This window comes from Bombina bombina, chromosome 3 (genome assembly GCF_027579735.1).
Source record: "Bombina bombina isolate aBomBom1 chromosome 3, aBomBom1.pri, whole genome shotgun sequence".
Classification (NCBI taxonomy): domain Eukaryota; kingdom Metazoa; phylum Chordata; class Amphibia; order Anura; family Bombinatoridae; genus Bombina; species Bombina bombina.
In genome coordinates this window covers 377,430,534-377,448,612 of record NC_069501.1, presented here as the reverse complement: position 1 = coordinate 377,448,612, position 18,079 = coordinate 377,430,534, and the positions used below count along the sequence as shown (strand labels likewise).

Genomic DNA, 18,079 nt, shown 5'->3' with positions numbered 1-18,079 from the left:
TTATTTGAGAATGTGCTCGTGCCCTATTGTCCTGGCCCTTCCACCTTGGGGAGGGCCTCTACAGTTCCCCGTGGGTGTAACTGTCCCTGAGTGTTGTGCCTTTCGTTACAGGATTGTGCGCCTTCGTGTATTGAATGACCCTATCGTTACCAGATATGGGGATTTTCAGTCTGCTAATTCGAATGGTGCACCTCATTAGACATGTGGGGATGAGGTAATCTCCTGATTGTCATTTGTTTGAGATCTTTCCCAGTTTTTGAAAGATAGGGCTCCGTTTGGCTGGTCCTGTTGGTAGGCCTGTGTCTTTTTGGGCGTTAACCTCCGGGTTGCCTTATATTTTATTTATATCCGATGGGATGTCTTTTATTTGTTTTTGTTTCCTTCTGGAACCTTCTGGGATTGATACTCTTCATTACTTCTTCAGCGAATGGGTTGGCTGTGCCTCTGCTTGTCAAGCTACTTGTAGGGGGGTCCTTTTCTAGGACATCTGTGTTGGGAATTTCTCTTCTCAATAGCCGGTGATTCGGGCCTTGAGGAAAGTTGTTGCCCTTCCGGCATCATCCCTTTCCTTTAGGGGATATTCTACTCTCTATGGAGATGGAGTCCTTGCTTGAGGCTTCTTCTGGATGGGAGGCGGAAAGGTGTGATTGTTTCCCCCTGGGGTCTTGCTGGCTCCAAGTCAGACTTGTTGGGCCTTTATTTTGATAGATCCTTAGGTCTATGGCCTTGTTGTCTGTTTTCAGAGTTGGGTTGTACTTGTACTCTGTGGGGATGGCTGTGCTATCCTTATGCTTGTTCCTGTACCTGTTTTGGGATTCTTTTGTCCCTGGTCTTGAATTCCTGAGGCTAGGTTGTTCCAGCTGGGTGTGGGTCTGCAGATCAGGATGGCCGATGCAATGCGTTCAGGTTGCAGTCTCCTCTGGATGTGTGAGCCTTGTTGAGTCTATCCTGTTAGCTCAGTCTGCTAGGGTATAGATTTTCCTTTCAACTTGCTCCTTTGATTTCAGAAGAGGGCTTACTCTTCCTTCGGGTTCTGAGAGTATACTTCCCTTCTCGGGGGGCCTCGATTGAGGTTTTGTGTTTCCCCTTTTAGGGACCTGTGTGTAGGTCCGGTGACTTAGGTTGCCTAGAGCATGCCCTCCGTCTAGGGGTTGCTTTTGCAGTCTGTTTCTTGCTTGACTGCTTTTTCCTCTTCCCAAGTACCCTTTGTGTCATCCTGTTATGGACTCTGTGGTCTTAACCTGGGTGTATTACACTTTTTTTCATGGCGAATGGGCCGCCTATTGTACCCTCCCATCTCGGCATTCAGTGTCCTCTATAGCTTGGGTATTGTTTTCCCAAAATTAATGAATGCAGCTGTGGACTCTTTCCATTTAAGAAGAAAAACATAATTTATGCTTACCTGATAATTTCCTTTTCTTTTGATGGAAAGAGTCCACAGCTCCCCACCTGTAATTTTCCGTGGGGCGTCCTTATTATTCTTCTGGCACCTTTCACCCTAATATTTCTTCTACTGTTCCTTGTTCCTCGGCAGAATAACTGGGAGTGAAGGGAGTGGGAGGAGTATTTAAGTCTTTGGTTGGGGTGTCTTTGCCTCCTCCTGGTGGCCAGGTTCTTAATTCCCAAAAGTAATGAATGCAGCTGTGGACTCTTTCCATCAGAAGAAAAAGAAATTATCAGGTCAGAATAATTTATGTTTTTCTTTCTGCTCTTTTACATCCATTTAAATATAACATGGGAATGCTCTTTCATTTAATACTTTTGAAAACTTGTTATTAACTCTTAACGCTTATTACACTTTTTCTTTACCTGCAAATACTATAAAAATTAAGCAAATGCAGCTGATGTTTAAATAAGGTTTAAAAAGACAGGAAAGTCAAAATCAAAATGTCATTCATATTCAGAGTAATTTTAAACCACTTTCCAATTTACTTCTATTATCAAATTTGCTTCTGTCTATTGGAATCATATGCTGAAAAGCATACTTAGGTAGGCTCAAGTGCAGCATTTAATTTGGGAAATAGCTGCTGATTGGTGCCTGTACATATATGGCTCTTGTCACTGGCTCACTAGGCGTATCCCAGTAGTGCATTGCTGCTCCTTCAACAAAGGTTACCTAGGGAAGGAAGCAAGTTTGATAATATAAATACATTGCAAAGTTGTTTAAAATTGTAATATCTATCTGAATCATGAAAGAAAAAAATTGAGCTTAAAGGGACATTGTACACTAGATTTTTTGTTGCATAAATGTTTTGTAGATGATCCATTTATATAGCCCATGTGGGAGTGTTTTTGTAAAAATCTATAGTTTTGCTTATTTTAAAATAATATTGTGCTGATTTTCAGACTCCTAACCAAGCCCTAAAGTTTTAGATGTATACTTATGTATACAGACTCCTGGTTGTGTAATTGGTCTTTTCATATGCAGGAGAAGGGGGGGGGGGGGAGTGTCTGCCAGCCCCTTTCAGTCTGCTAAACTGAGAGTTTTTAAGTTATTTTTAAAAAGTGTTTTACACTGGAGTTTTATATCAGTTTTGGTGCATATTCTACTTTTGTAGAAGAGTCTATTACATGCAGTTATATGACAATTGGTGTATACTGCCCCTTTAATGTCCCTTTAATAAATGGGGGAAAATGGTTAAAAAAAAAAAAAGGGTTGAGGAATTGGGGAAGGGGTATAGGAATAATGTATATGACAAGGGCATCTAGACTGGCACCTATGCTTCCTGACAGGAATTACTGTAGCCTGTGTAATAAATATGAACTACTGACTTGAAATGGCAGCACAAAAAATGCATGTGTTGTGGCAAAGCTGTGTATTTTGTATGAGCGATATTAGTGTACCCCAGTCTCTCTACCGCGGTTAGGGTTGCCACCTCAGCCAAGTTTTCCTGGACACTTATGAGTTACACATGCTGCAGGGTGTACAGGGAGGAACATGTATTGTGTTTCTGGACAACACTATAATTTTCCTCCCGGCACACCCTGCAGCATGTGTAACTTATAAGTGTTCTGTATTTTAAGGGACAGGTGGCAACCCTAACCGCGGTCCTCAAGTACCCTTAACAGTCCAGACTTTCATGATATCTGAACTAGAGCACAGGGGAAATGTTCAGCTGATCAGTAACCATGGCTACTAACCTACTCTCACCCATATGCTGATTATTTCACCTGTGCTTTATTTAAGACACAATGAATATCTGGCCTGTTAGGGTATTTGAGTATTGTGGTTGAGAAACACTGGTGTACCCTAATGCTAGCACAACTAGTTTTACTCATGGAATGTTTCCTTGTCCAAAATGGTCTTAGTCATTCATTTTTTTTAAAAACGTATTAGTGTTACTTCCTTTAAAGGGACAGCAAAGTCAATGTTAAACTTTCATGATTACGGCAGAGCATGCAACTTTAAAGAACTTTAATTTACTTCAATTATCACATTTTCTTCATTCTCTAGTTATTCTTTTATTGAAGGAGCAGCTATGCACTACTGGGAGCTATCTAAACACATCGAATGAGCAAAAGACAAGAGGCAAGCAAATGCAGCAACCAATAAGCAGCTAGCTGCCAGCAGACCGTTGCTGCCCCTGAGTCTACCTAGGTTTGCTTTTCAACAAAAGATACTAAGAGAATGAAGTAAATGAGATAACAGAAGTAAATTGCAATGCTTTTTAAAATCCTTAAATTTAGTTTAGAGGTTATTGTCCCTTTAAAGGGACATGAAACCCAATTTTTTTTTCTTTTTGTGTTTCAAATAGAGGATACAGTTTTGAACAACTTTACAATTTACTTCTATTATCTATTTTGCTTTGTATCTTTTTTTTGAAAATAATACCTAGGTAGGCTCCCAGTCATGCACTGCTGCCCCTTTAACAAAGCATACCAAGAGAATTAAGCAAATTGGATAATAGAAGTAAATTGGAAAGTTGTTTAAATCTAAATCATTAAATAAAAATTTGGGTTTCATGTCCCTTTAAGCAAAGTTTGTTAAACCATATTTTTTTTTAATAGTAAGAGGATTCAGTCCTCATAAAAGTTCAGTCACATGATTAAATTAACATATACTTTTAAAGTTGTAATACCTGAATGTTCATACTATAAAAGCAATACAATTTCCACCTTATATACTACTATAAATTATATTCCTCTTGAAATACTTAAAAGTGTAGAAATTGTAGGTAAATCTTCAGCTGTTACGAAATTTACTAATTACTCAACACTGAATTTTAACTTTATTAAAGTGAAAGTAAATTTTTCACTGTCTAAACACAGTAAGTCATTATCGCCATCTATATAAACATAATCGCTATAATCTTTTGTTCTAAAAATATTTAATTCTGCACTTTTTTACTAACTTTTTAATGCAAACGTTTTCGTCATGACTCCTCCCATCTTCAACTTCCTTTCTTGGTCAGTGTTTATGTATAGAGCGGTCCCACCGCATCATATATGCGCGTTCACAACCAGCCTAGGAATTGCCTATACGCAATGCGCATGCGATTGTCAGTACCGCTGTTCTCCAAAGCGCATGCGTCAACCCCACTTTGCGAAGAAATCATTAGACGTTTATGGGCATAAAGGTGTGAATGATGTGCGCATGCGCGAAAAGGACACAAGCATTCTGACTCCGCATATGCATATTAGATGCTACGCATGCGCAGATGGGCCAATAGGAATATGACGTAGTGTCACGGCCGCCTAACGGCCAGGATTTCAATTGGCAGAGCTGAATACGTAATAAGGAAGTAGGAAAATGATAGAAAACGGGTTGGTATTAGCGATAACGATATTGAGATTTTAAAACGGGTAAAACTTTGTTTGCAATAAATTATAAGAAATTTGATGAATTAAAGTCATAATGAATTTAAATCTAACATTTAATTATGTTGAGCAAAGGTATAAACTTTACCTTCACTTTTATTACAGTTTATCTGGATGTACAATAGATATCTTATTAATTGTACAACAACAAACACTATCTTGTATACATTATTTGTACATAACAGAACAAGAAGGAAGTGTGTCTGATAATATCTGTTCTGCAATTTGTACTTCCTACTTTTTCTTACATATTAGAGGATTTAAATAAATAAATTAAACATCATTCTTGAGATACTGAAAGTTTAAAGGATTACTTTCTGTTATAATTTTTAAGCTAAACAACTAACATATTAAAGTTAATAAACATTAACCCCTTAACGACTGAGGACGTGCAGGGTACGTCCTCAGAAAAAAGGCAGTTAATGCCTGAGAACGTACCCTGCACGTCCTCAGTGTGGAAAGCAGCTGGAAGCGATCCTGCTCGCTTCCAGCTGCTTTCCGGTTATTGCAGTGATGCCTCGATATGGAGGCATCCTGCAATAACGTTTGTAAGCCATCCGGTGCAGAGAGAGCCACTCTGTGGCCCTCTCTGCACCGGAGATCGGTGGCTACCGGCGTTGGTGGGTGGGAGCCGGACCGGGAGGCGGGTGGCGGCCATCGATGGCCATGTGGATCTGAAGGGGGGCGGGATCGTGGGCGGGGGTGGCTGGGGGCGCGCACGGGCGCGCGCGCGTGCACGGGAGGGTGGGGGCGGGCGCGTGCACGGGGAGGGAGCGGGTGGGAACCGCTACACTGCAGAAAATGGGGAAATAAAAAATATAATCAAAATAAAATATATACAATCAGCAAGGTGGTGGGGGTTTGTTTGTGGGGGGTGGGGGGTTGGGGGAAGCTACACTACAGAAAAAAACAAAAAACCCCCAAAAAAAAGCACTTTTTATTGTAAACTGGGTACTGGCAGACAGCTGCCAGTACCCAAGATGGCCCCCAATAAGGCAGAGGGGAGGGTTAGAGAGCGGTTTTGGGGGGGATCAGGGAGGTTGGGGGCTAAGGGGGGGATCCTACACAGTAGCATATGTAAATATGCTAAAAAAAAAATTCATTTTTTTTTAAAAACTCTTTTATTTTAGTACTGGCAGACTTTCTGCCAGTACTTAAGATGGCGGGGACAATTGTGGGGTGGGGGAGGGAAGGGAGCTGTTTGGGAGGGATCAGGGGGTGGGATGTGTCAGATGGGAGGCTGATCTCTACACTAAAGCTAAAATTAACCCTGCAAGCTCACTACAAACTCCCTAATTAACCCTTTCACTGCTAGCCATAATACACGTGTGAGGCGCAACAGGATTTAGTGGCCTTCTAATTACCAGAAAGCAACGCCAAAGTCATATATGTCTGCTATTTCTGAACAAAGGGGATCCCAGACAAGCATTTACAACCATTTGTGCCATAATTGCACAAGCTGTTTGTAAATGATTTCAGTGAGAAACCTAAAATTGTGAAAAATTTTACGTTTTTTTTAATTTGATCGCATTTGGCGGTGAAATGGTGGCATGAAATATACCAAAATGTGCCTAGATCAATACTTGGGGTTGTCTACTACACTACACTAAAGCTAAAATTAACCCTACAAGCTCCCTAAAAGCTCCCTAATTAACCCCTTAACTGCTGGGCATGATACACTTGTGGTGCGCAGTGGCATTTAGCGGCCTTCTAATTACCAAAAAGCAACGCCAAAGCCATATATGTGTGCTATTTCTGAACAAAGGGGATCCCAGAGAAGAATTTACAACCATTTATGCCATAATTGCACAAGCTGTTTGTAAATGATTTCAGTGAGAAACCTAAAGTTTGTGAAAAAATTCGTGAAAAAGTGAACAATTTTTTGTATTTGATCGCATTTGGCGGTGAAATGGTGGTATGAAATATACCAAAATTGGCCTAGATCAATACTTTGGGATGTCTACTAAAAAAAAATATATACATGTCAAGGGATATTCAGGGATTCCTGAAAGATATCAGTGTTCTAATGTAACTAGCGCTAATTTTGGAAAAAAATGGTTTGGAAATAGCAAAGTGCTACTTGTATTTATGGCCCTATAACTTGCAAAAAAAGCAAAGAACATGTAAACATTGGGTATTTCTAAACTCAGGACAAAATTTAGAAACTATTTAGCATGGGTGTTTTTTGGTGGTTTTAGATATGTAACAGATTTTGGGGGTCAAAGTTAGAAAAAGTGTGTTTTTTTCCATTTTTTCCTCATATTTTATAATTTTTTTTATAGTAAATTATAAGATATGATGAAAATAATGGTATCTTTAGAAAGTCCATTTAATGGCGAGAAAAACGGTATATAATATGTGTGGGTACAGTAAATGAGTAAGAAGAAAATTACAGCTAAACACAAACACTGCAAAAATGTAAAAATAGCCTTGGTCCCAAACGGACAGAAAATGGAAAAGTGCTCTGGTCACTAAGGGGTTAATTAAAACCTACTGACCTATATTTTCTCCAAAACGAAGTTTCATAACGTTCTAAAAGTTATATCTTTTATTCGCTGATGATGTCACGTTATACTGCCCACTATTTTCAGCACTGAGTGTTCAAAATACTTAAATCAATAACTTTGTGTTTAAAGCGCCATTTTGAAACCTAGGTATTGTAAACAGATTGGTACAGAGCAAAGGATACGAATGAGGAAAAAGGAATGCTGAGACTTGAGGTAGATGAAAAGAAGTTTTATTCAGGAGCAGGCTTATCATCAGACACAGGGTAAGCTCCTATCTTACGCGTTTCGCGCATGGGCACATGCGCTTCATCAGAGATAATGGTCTCTGCTGGTCAGGATCCTTATAAAGGTGTGAGTGACCAATCATGGGTGGTGTTTTGTTAACCCTTTTAGTAGATGTGAATTTTCACAGATTGGTTTTCTATTGATATCATGCACACCTGGCTTAGTGGTCCTGAGCAGTAGAGTACCCTCTTGAACAGATGGTATGTTAAGCAAATATTTAAATACTAGGTACTTGTTAGCAAACAATTTTCCAATAATTGACTTTGAAGTTGTTGCAATGCTTCTACTTATGCCTTAAAAATTGGGAAAGCTAATAGCTTGGTGCTTTTAAAAGAGAGCTGCAGATAAAAGTGTATGTGTTTATAGATAGTTATTTTCCCCCTTTTTTTTTTTTATATATAATTATATATGAAATGGGCAGTTGTATAAAAACACAATAAGCTTTGTCTGCTTTTGTTAAAGTGAGCCAAAACTGTCACTTGCAGAAAAAAAGGGGTTGTATGTCTCTCTTTAAAATCTCAGCACTGTGTTTCTTTTTTTTGTTTTAGGAATAGCACAGTTACATGTAAGTATGGTAGACTTTATCTGCTTGTGTTAGAGTGGACAAAAATGGTCACTAGCAGAGAGAAGACATTATGTAACTCTCTATAAAGCCATAGTTATATAGCAACTATTATGTAACTTACTATAAAGAAGCATCAATATGCAAGACATGATTATTCGTTAAAATGATTAATAACATTTCTGGGACGTTGAGAAAATATCTAAAAATAGCACTCTATTGGCTATGGTTTCTATATGAAACCCCTAGCTAATGTGATATTGTGTATAATATATTTCACATTGTTTGTTATGAAACTATAAGAAAGACTGGATAGTGGTCTTGATTACAAATGTACTTGTAAATCTAACCCTAAGGAGGAAATATTGGGTTACATTAAATAGTTGATTCATAACTTGATAGTTTTAACTATGCTAAAATTAGATGGATATGGCTAATGGATAAGTTATGTTAAAAACATTTTCTTATGAAGTATTGTAGGAAAGATTATTTTTTAACTCATTTTTTAATTCCTTTTTTAATTAGTGAGGGATAGGTTATGCTTAAATAAATAAAGCATAGACAATTTTAGCAAACCTTTGGTGGGAGCAGAGAGGAGAGAGTTAGATACTAATAGACTGAACCCTATGAATTGTTGGTTTGATTATTACTGGATTCAAAGTAAATTTATCTATATAATTGGTGAACCTAAGATATGATGTTGTGTATATGAAGTGTGTTAATGTTAGTTGTATTTGTTTAATGAAGCAGTATATGGAAGTTATTTATGATATAGAAGTGAAACATACATTACTTACTCTATGTATAGATTAACATCATATCTTTTGTTCATGCCTTGTGGTGCTCTAGTTTGCAACATGAATATCCAATATACTTCTCTTTTGGATAACATCTTATTTCTGTCACCCCCTAATGGATTATTTGTTATGTGTTCTATGGCTTTGAATGAAAAATGGCTAAGTTTATTATCATGTGTATGAAAGTGTTTCGCCACAGGTGTCCTAGGGAATTCCTCTTCTATTGATAAGAGATGTTCTCTTATACGGTCCTTCAGTGGACGTGTCGTGATGCCTATGTATTGTTGTTGGCAATGTGTGCATGTAATTAAATATATTATGTGAGTGGACGTACAGTCCATTCTATCGGTTATTGGATATGATTTATGTGTTTCTGAAGCGCTAAACGTTAAACATTTTTCAGTATATTTGCAACTTTTACATGGTACATGCCACATCTGTAATTACCTTTGGTAGGGGTTAGCCAATTGGTGGTTGGTAAAGGTTTTTTATGAAATTTGTGTGTGATCTTATCACGTATAGTTGGTGCTTTTTTGGCTACAAATCTTATATGTTTTTGTAATTTATTTCTCAAAGTGATGTCACTATTGAGAACTGGTAAATATTTCTTAATGATCTTTGTGATGGTGTAGAATTGATTGCTATATTTTGTTACAAAGCAAATATCTTCTGTAAATGTGGAGTTTTTGTTGCTACTGCTGATTGTTCCTGTTGTGGTTTTTTTGTTGTTAAATAATGTGGCCCTATCTATCCTTGCTACTTGGGATTTGATTTTAAGAAGCACACTTTTTTTGTAGCCTCTGGATATGAGTCTATTTGTAAGTTCTTCTGCTTGTTTAAAGTATAATTGGAGAGAACTGCAGTTTCTTCGCAGTCTTAGATATTGGCCCTTGGGGATGCCTTTTTGCATGTGTGGGGCAAAGGATACCCACGGAGTGGGTTTGGAAAACAATTAAATTTGCAGACAAGATTTCTGATATACGGTAGAGATATGTTAATGAAATGCTATTGATAAAAAGCGTATTTGGAGTAGTTAGTAACAGGCATAGAAAATATTTACTTACAGTGGCCCTTTAAGGAAAGACACCTGTGTCTAACTATTTATTATTTAAATTATTCATAAAAAAGTATAGTATGTTAGAATAGTGTGGGGCACACAGCATTTAAACAGCAATATGATACCAAAAAATAAATTCAGTAATTAAATGAATTAAACCTAAAAGGTTATAGGGCCCCAAATATGAAGCTGTGGACGTTTAGGCAGTTAAATAATTCTGATCAGAACTGTGGACATTTAGGCAGTTAAATCAGTCTGATCAGGGTGATTGACAAGCTCTGCTCTCATGCAATGGGTTGCTCAAGAGGAGGAGACATGGTGACACAAATGGATGCTATCCAATAAACGCAATGCTGGGCAGACAGGTTTACGTGAACAAACCTTGTCTGACGTGAATTTAATAAATGAGGGCCCTAGACATACCCAAATTTTAAAAGTTCATGTCTTTCGGTCAGAGGAATCATCTTAAAAATATTGGTATATAAGGCTGTGCAAACCAGCAAAAGTTTCACAATACCTAATATTTATTAATAATACATAAAGGTGTACACCTCAAATAAAAATCAAACAAAACAAAACAAATAAATTAAGTAAAATGTAAAACTGCACAGATAAAGCCAATGTACTTGTCACATAAAAGATTGAAAAGTTTTTCTACTTAGAATTTAGAAGAAAATGAGAAATTCATAAATATAATTCAATATTATAATTCAATCTTCTTCCTAAAGACTTTAAAGGAATATATTATAGCAGTTCTAAAATATTGCATTACTTAAAGGCAAATAAACAAACTAGATGATTTATTACCTCAGAGGATAATTTAATTATTAGAAAACATGAGAGAGGCTCCAAATACTATAGCTGATATGCGTTGATTAATACCAGAATCTATCAAGTGTATTTCTTTAATAGCCCCATTTAAAACATACATAAGCTTGGAAAACATGCATATAAGAACAAAAGATTGTTAATATTATAGGTGGCCTTCTTCCATTTTAAGTGATTATCCTAAACAATGATACAAAATGCATTTCTAAAATGTGAAATTTGTGATTTCGGAAAGTAATATTACACTATGATATGTACATTCACAGCCTTTAAAACTGTCTCCAAATCAATAAAAAAAAACATCACATTTTCACCTTAATATTTCTACTTGCGTATATATGTTTTATTATGTACAAAGCCTGCAATGAGATGCTTTAATAATTCCATTCACTTTCTCCTAACATTTCAGGAATATCTACAAAAATGATTTAATTTGAGAGCATCCAACTCATTTTAAACTTTGTCAAAATAACCTTTACTTTCTATAAATGATGCTGCAGGGCTGTCCAGCATTTAGCTGAGAGTGTCACAGGGATTATAAATATAAGATAAAAGCTGTAAAAAGTAATAACAATTGATGTAGTTATCCTTATACAATAGTTTAATCTTGAACGTGTTTATTTTTATGGATGCAAAACTTGGAACTGGTGTTGGCAATGACATCCATGGCATACACAGTTATTTGCAATGACACAAGGATAGTGTGGCAGCCAGGCCCAGCTCTGCTGTCCTTCTCTTTATTCCCCCTGTGATGGAACTGCACAAATGCTATAAATAAAGCAAACCATGCATATCAGATAGAGACACAGCAAAGGCCCAATCAATTGTAAGGCAAGGGTCTATTTTGAAGGAGGTTTGATCTAAGATATATTCTGGGTATAAGACTGACTTAGCAGCAGTAGAAGAAAAGTCCAAAACAGCAGCACTCCAAAGTATAAAAAATACTTTTTTTCAACAGAGCAACAGACCAAAAAAATCCACAACGTTTCGGTCAGCAGACCTTAAAGGGACATTAAACCCAACATTTTTCTTTCATGGTTCAGACAGAGAATACAATTTTAAACAAAATTTCAATTGACTTCTATTATCTAATTTGCTTCATTATTTAGATATCCTTTGATAAAGAAATAGCAATGCACATGGGTGAGCCAATCACATGAGGCAAATATGTGCAGCCACCAATCAGAAGCTACTGAGCCTATCTAGATATGCTTTTCAGGAAGGAATATTAAGAGAATAAAGCAAATTAGACAACAGAAGTAAATTAGAAAGTTGTTTAAAATGGTATTCTCTATCTGAATCATGAAAGAGAAAATTTGGGTTTAATGTCCCTTTAATCATGTGTTTTACAGCATATATACAACCTACTTCCTTTATACCCAACAATGGGAGGGGCTACTAGAAACACACAGGTAACCTTCATCAAGTAATTTGCTGAATGCATATGTTCAATCAGGTAAACTGTTTCCCCGAAGAAGTAGTGCCAGGGATCTGTTGTGGGTATTAGGCTGACACAGGGACTGCAAGGCCAGGAATCAGGGATGAGTTGTGATTTTGGTATGTGGCTGGCAGCGGAGAGGCGTTCCAAGGGAAAGAGTCTAATTTGATCTATGCCGGGCCTAGGGTCTCTTCTGTTGTGAGTGTGGGACTGAAAGAGGTTCTGCATGGCCTGTGGTCTAAAATAAACCCTGAAGTGGGTGTGTGGCTGAGAAAGGGGGAGCAGGACCTGGAGTCTGATCTAACTTAGGTATGTTTGTTCCTTATTAATTATTATTCATGTTATTATTAATTGTTCATTTTTTTAAATTATCAAACCTAGTTAAAAAAATAAGTCTAGCACGTGGTATTATTTTGGCATAGACATCATTAAAGGTTGATGTCCCCTGCCTTAGATCATAGAAGGACTCGCTGTGGTGTCAGATACATTTAAAAAATCTTTTGTATATACAAAATATAATCAGTGGTTGAGAATTACCCCAACATCAAAAATATGTACATTGCCAATAAATAGTAGGCCCAAAGAAGCAACAATATATGAGGAAGTTCAGGCCTTTTTTTTTTTTTTTTTTTTTAAATGATCATGTAGGAAGTGACTCCACAGTATCCCAGGAAATGAAAGAACAATGGTTAAGATATAAAGGTTTATATATGTGTGAGTGCATTTCTTGGTGATTATTAATGTTGATGTATTTTAACTACTACACTTGGACTTTGGCTCTTATGTGTAAACATTGAAACATAGATTTTGACGGCAGATAAGAGCCATAGGCCCAGCAAGTCTGTCCGATATTTCCTAAAAGTATAAACTTATTTAGTTCGTAGGATAGCCTTATGCTTGTCCCAGGCATTCTAAAAGTCCCTCACAGTGTTTGTCATTACTACCTCTTGTGGAAGTTTATTACAAGAATCAATCCCCCTTTCTGTAAAGAAGTGCTTCCTCAAATTACTCCAAAATATACTACCCTTCAGCTTGAGATCATGACCCCTTGTTCCTGAATTTTTCTTAATTTGAGAAAAATTCTCACACCCTCAGCTTTACTAAGCCCTTATACTTACTTGAAAGTTGCTATCATATCATGTGTCCACTAATATATTTCAGGATCCCATATCATTTTACAAAATATAAAACATTTTCTCAATCCCCATTACATTATTATTTGTCCTACAGTAATACATAACAAACATATCTTTGTCTCATGTTCTTTCCATCATTTATTACAAAAAGTCTATAATAGGCTCATTATAGATGATTTAGTAATAGCTTTTAGTGTACAGCGGTACTCAAAGACTATATGCACATATGATCCATGCAACTGAATGGAATGTCTGTCCATTGTGTATTGTAACAGTGATTACTCAATTTGCAGTGTCACAGATGATACAGAAGCCAAATATTTTTTGTTTTGTTTTGTTTTTTTGTAATGGAAATAGTACAAATTTCCATTTGATATTTGTTTCAACATATGATTGTTTCTATATTTATCACAGACAAACTAGTGCTATTTGGCCGTCGGTATTCAAAAATTAAAGATTTTTTTATCTTTCCCACTGAGGGAGGTGCAGAGTCAGACCCTTAGAAATTAATATTTAAATATAAAGGTAGAGATTATGACATCAAAACTAGTATTTATAAGATTTCACCAAAAAAGAGACAGGGAATTCAGCACTCTTTAAATGTTAAACCAACCACAGTTTTTTTTCATATATTTTTGGTGCACACAGAATTAAACACACACATGCACCGAAAATACTCAGTTTTAAAAAAAATATATCAAAGTATTAGGTAACCTCTCAAAATGTAATTTAGTCCTCTGTCAGACATAAAATGTAATTTATACAAATGGATTGCAAGGATGATAATGTGTCCAGATTAGGATGTTTATTAGTTCATGCATGTAACTGGCAACATATTATCAGACACTGCAGTGTTAGGATGTTAGTTTCAGAACCAGATTATAACTGCCAGCAGTCCATATAGACAGTTGCAACTGATTTGATACGTAGGGGCATATTTATCAAAGTGCAAGCGGACATGATACGATGTAGTGTATCATGTCCGCTGCACATCGATAAATGCCCAACATCTATCATTGCACAAGCAGTTTACCAGAACTGCTTGTGTAATACCGCACCCCTGCAGATTCGCAGCAAATCGGCCGCTAGCAGGGGGTGTCAATCAACCCAATCGTATTCGATCGGGTTGATTTTTGTTTGCCGCCTCAGAGCAGGCAGACAAGTTATGGAGCAGCGGTCTTTAGGGGGCATTAAGCTCCATTCGGAGCTTGATAATTCGGCCCCATATTGTTGAACATAGGCTTACGTGTGTGCAAACAAAGTTACTTACGTCCGAGTAAGTCTCACCTTGGGTCTTTATTCACAAAGCATTAATGGTTTCTGTGGATCAAAGGTTTTACCTTTAGGTAGAAGCTCAGATTTCTTTGGAATGTGAAAAAGGTAACTGAGTAGAAAGGGAAAGAATATAAATCTGAGCTTCTACCAAAAGGTAAAACCTTTAAACCAACTTTTGGCTTTACCCACAGCTGCTGGGTAATGTCAGTTTTACCCAGGTAATCCTAGGAATACCCGATATCTGACTTTACTCGCAACATATAAACTACATAAGTCCCTTTATTTCTGAGTGTTAACAGATTACAGTTTTGTTTGTATTCTGATAGTTGCAGGCATCAGCAATGCTAAAACTGGAGTATATTTATTTACAAATTGTGATTACTCATCATGATATTTTAAAAATGCCCCAACTTCCTTGCAAATTTTAAAAATGCTGCTGACAAAATAGTAACTTTAAAGGGAAACTGAACCCAATTTTTTTCTTTTGTGATTCAGATAGAGCATGTAATTTTAAACAACTTTCTAATTTACTCCTATTATCAATTTTTCTTCGTTCTCTTGCTTTCTTTATTGGAAAAAGAAGGCATCTAAGCTATTTTTTGGTTCAGAACCATGGAAAGCACTTGTTTATTTGTAGGTGAATGTACCCACCAATCAGCAAGAACAACACAGTGAGGCCCATTTATCAAGCTCCGAACGGAGCTTCAGGGCCCGTGTTTCTGGCGAATCTTCAGACTCGCCAGAAACAGCAGTTATGAAGCAGCGGTCTAAAAACCGCTGCTCCATAACCCTGTCCGCCTGCTCTGATGAGTCGGACAGGAATCACCACAATTCAACCCGGTCGAGTACGATCAGGTTGATTGACACCTCCCTGCTGGGGGCCCATTGGCCGCGAGTCTGCAGGGGGCGGCGTTGCACCACCAGCTCTTGTGTGCATTCAGCGAGGTCTTGCAGACCTGATCCGCACTGTCAGATCAGGTCCGCAAGATCTTTGATACATAGGCCCCAATGACTAGAAATACTATTTTGAATTCGAAGGTCCGACAGACATTTGATAATTCGGCCTCCAAGTGTTCACCAAAAATGAGCCGGCATTTAAACTTACATTCTTGCATTTCAAATAAAGATACCAAGAGAATAAAAAAAAATTGATAATAGGAGTAAATTAGAAAGTTACTTAAAATTGCATGCTCTATCTGAATCATGATAGAAAAAAATTGGGTTCAGTGTCCCTTTAAGTAGTTTGTCAGAAGTTATTGTCTCAAGCCAATCATTAAGTCTTCAGTTTTATCAGATGATAAATTATTACTATTATTACTTTTCAAACAATTTACATTAAACCCCCTCACAAATCCCATTCAAATCCACCCAATAACATTGTATACATCCTTTTTAGCACAAAAAATCCTAGAAAATATGTTTAGTGGGGTTGTGTTTGCATGGTGTAAGTCATGGCGCAGAAAATATTTTGAGGGGATCATAAAGGGACATTAAACACTTTGAGATGGTAATAGAAAATGATAAATCGAATATATATGAAAAAGTCTGCAATATACTTTAATGATTTATTTTGTTCCTCTTTCCTGTACTTCCATTCTGAAATTATGAGCTCTTCAGTTCCTGTTAGAAATGGAAGTGCAGAACAGTTATATTCCACACAGCCATTGGCTGCACACTCGAGTGACCTATTTATAACTGTCCCTAATTACCCACAGCAGAGAAGGTAACGTAAGTTACGACATGGCAGCTCCTGTTGTTTTATAGACACTAAAATTCTCCACTTAATTTGTCAATATTCAAACAGCTAATGAAACTTTTTATTCTCAGACTAATCCTTTTGTTGAATGCATCATTCTATCTAGCATTTGTTTAGTGTTTAATGTCCCTTTAAATAGTTGTGTTACTTTTATTGGCGTGGCTTGTGGTTAGGATCAGTGCTTTTTTTTGTGAAAGAAAAGGTGCCGGTATCCAAAAAAAAGGTGCCAGTACTCAAAAAAAGGTGCCAGTACTCAAAAAAAGGTGCCAGTACTCACTGATTATTGATTGATATTTTCTGCTCAGTAACTTTGAGAAAAGCAAAGGGTTGACATTATTTACAATGTTTGATGCATTTTGCAGCCCTTTCTTGTGAAAGCTAGTGCATTTACATGATGATTCCTAATATTACCTCTTATGAGTTGTCAGAGGTGGGGGTACTCAGTACCGGTAAGTACGCCCGTAAAAAAAAGCCCTGGTTAGGATTAATAGCAGTGGGGGTCAATGGATAAAATATCAAAAATAATGTTCTTGTGAGATATAAGAACTCATTAATCCATGATTCAGTGTCCATTTTGAATTCAAATAAAATTAATAAACATATTTCAGATCCTCCTCTCTTTCAGCAATTTAACGTTTCTATTATGCATTGTTATTTTCCTAAAGGTTATAAGTTATCCAACTGAAATATGTTCTAGTATATGCTATAGGGGTGTCAGGTTTTTTATAATAATAGTCAGTTGCTTTTAGCAAAAATGTTAGGAAATACAAAGGGCAATATATCTATAGAATGGTGAATAAATACAGTGTATGTCAGGAATGACTAAACACAGGAAACAGCACACTTGAAAAATAAGCAGGTTTAGCAAAACTCTAAATGCATACATATGATTAGTGGTCTACAAAGTCCCATAAGCATTATTTATGGCCTGCCACGATTTTTAGATGTCATTCTATACAATGATACATAATGTATTCTAAAACATTTGTTGTATGTGTATATATATATATATATATATATATACAAACTGATTTTGTGATACCATAATCTTCACCATCATATATACATTTCCAACCTTAAAAGCATCCTTTAAATGAAACATATATTTTAATAGCAAGCATGATTAATGTTACTGGTTGAACATTTAGTGCATGCTGCTTTGTAAGTCATATTCTATAATAAATACACTTGCATTTTCTGTTTATATTGCAACTTACCTTCAAAGAGAAGATAAAACTTATACTTGCTGTAGATTCTTACGTGTGCTCAGTAGATAAAGTAAATACGCCAGTTTTTGTAAGCCAGGCCTGCAAGCTGTGTTGTGTCATAGCCTTACTCAACTGATCTTTTCCGCTGTTAAGTTACAACAAAGTGTTGCTTTAAGAGTTTCCTTTGCAAGAGGAAGTCAGTCCTTGCATATAAACAGGGCAATACTGCAGTGTAAAAACAGTTAGTCCAATCAAAAATCTAAGGTGAAATATTTCTAGACAGCAGTTCTTGTATTTTATTATTTTCTAGTCATCACAAACAATAGTATGTTAAAACAAATAACTATCAAATAGATTCATTTCAGGTTGAAAGCTAAGCTTTTCAAACTTTACTTCCAAAATTCTTTGTTAA

At 36.6% G+C, this 18,079-nt stretch overlaps 1 protein-coding gene across 4 annotated transcripts in view; it reads right to left on the bottom strand.

The window, feature by feature from the left end:
* Positions 1–17,800, bottom strand: part of LOC128653313 (EF-hand calcium-binding domain-containing protein 4B) — a 216,855-nt gene extending 199,055 nt beyond the window's left edge. For all 4 annotated transcript variants that reach the window (XM_053706522.1, XM_053706525.1, XM_053706523.1 and 1 more), the window contains exon 1: positions 17,677–17,800. The gene's annotated coding sequence lies outside the window, so the exon portion shown is untranslated. The remainder of the gene's footprint in view (positions 1–17,676) is intronic.
* Between the last annotated feature and the right edge of the window lie 279 nt (positions 17,801–18,079).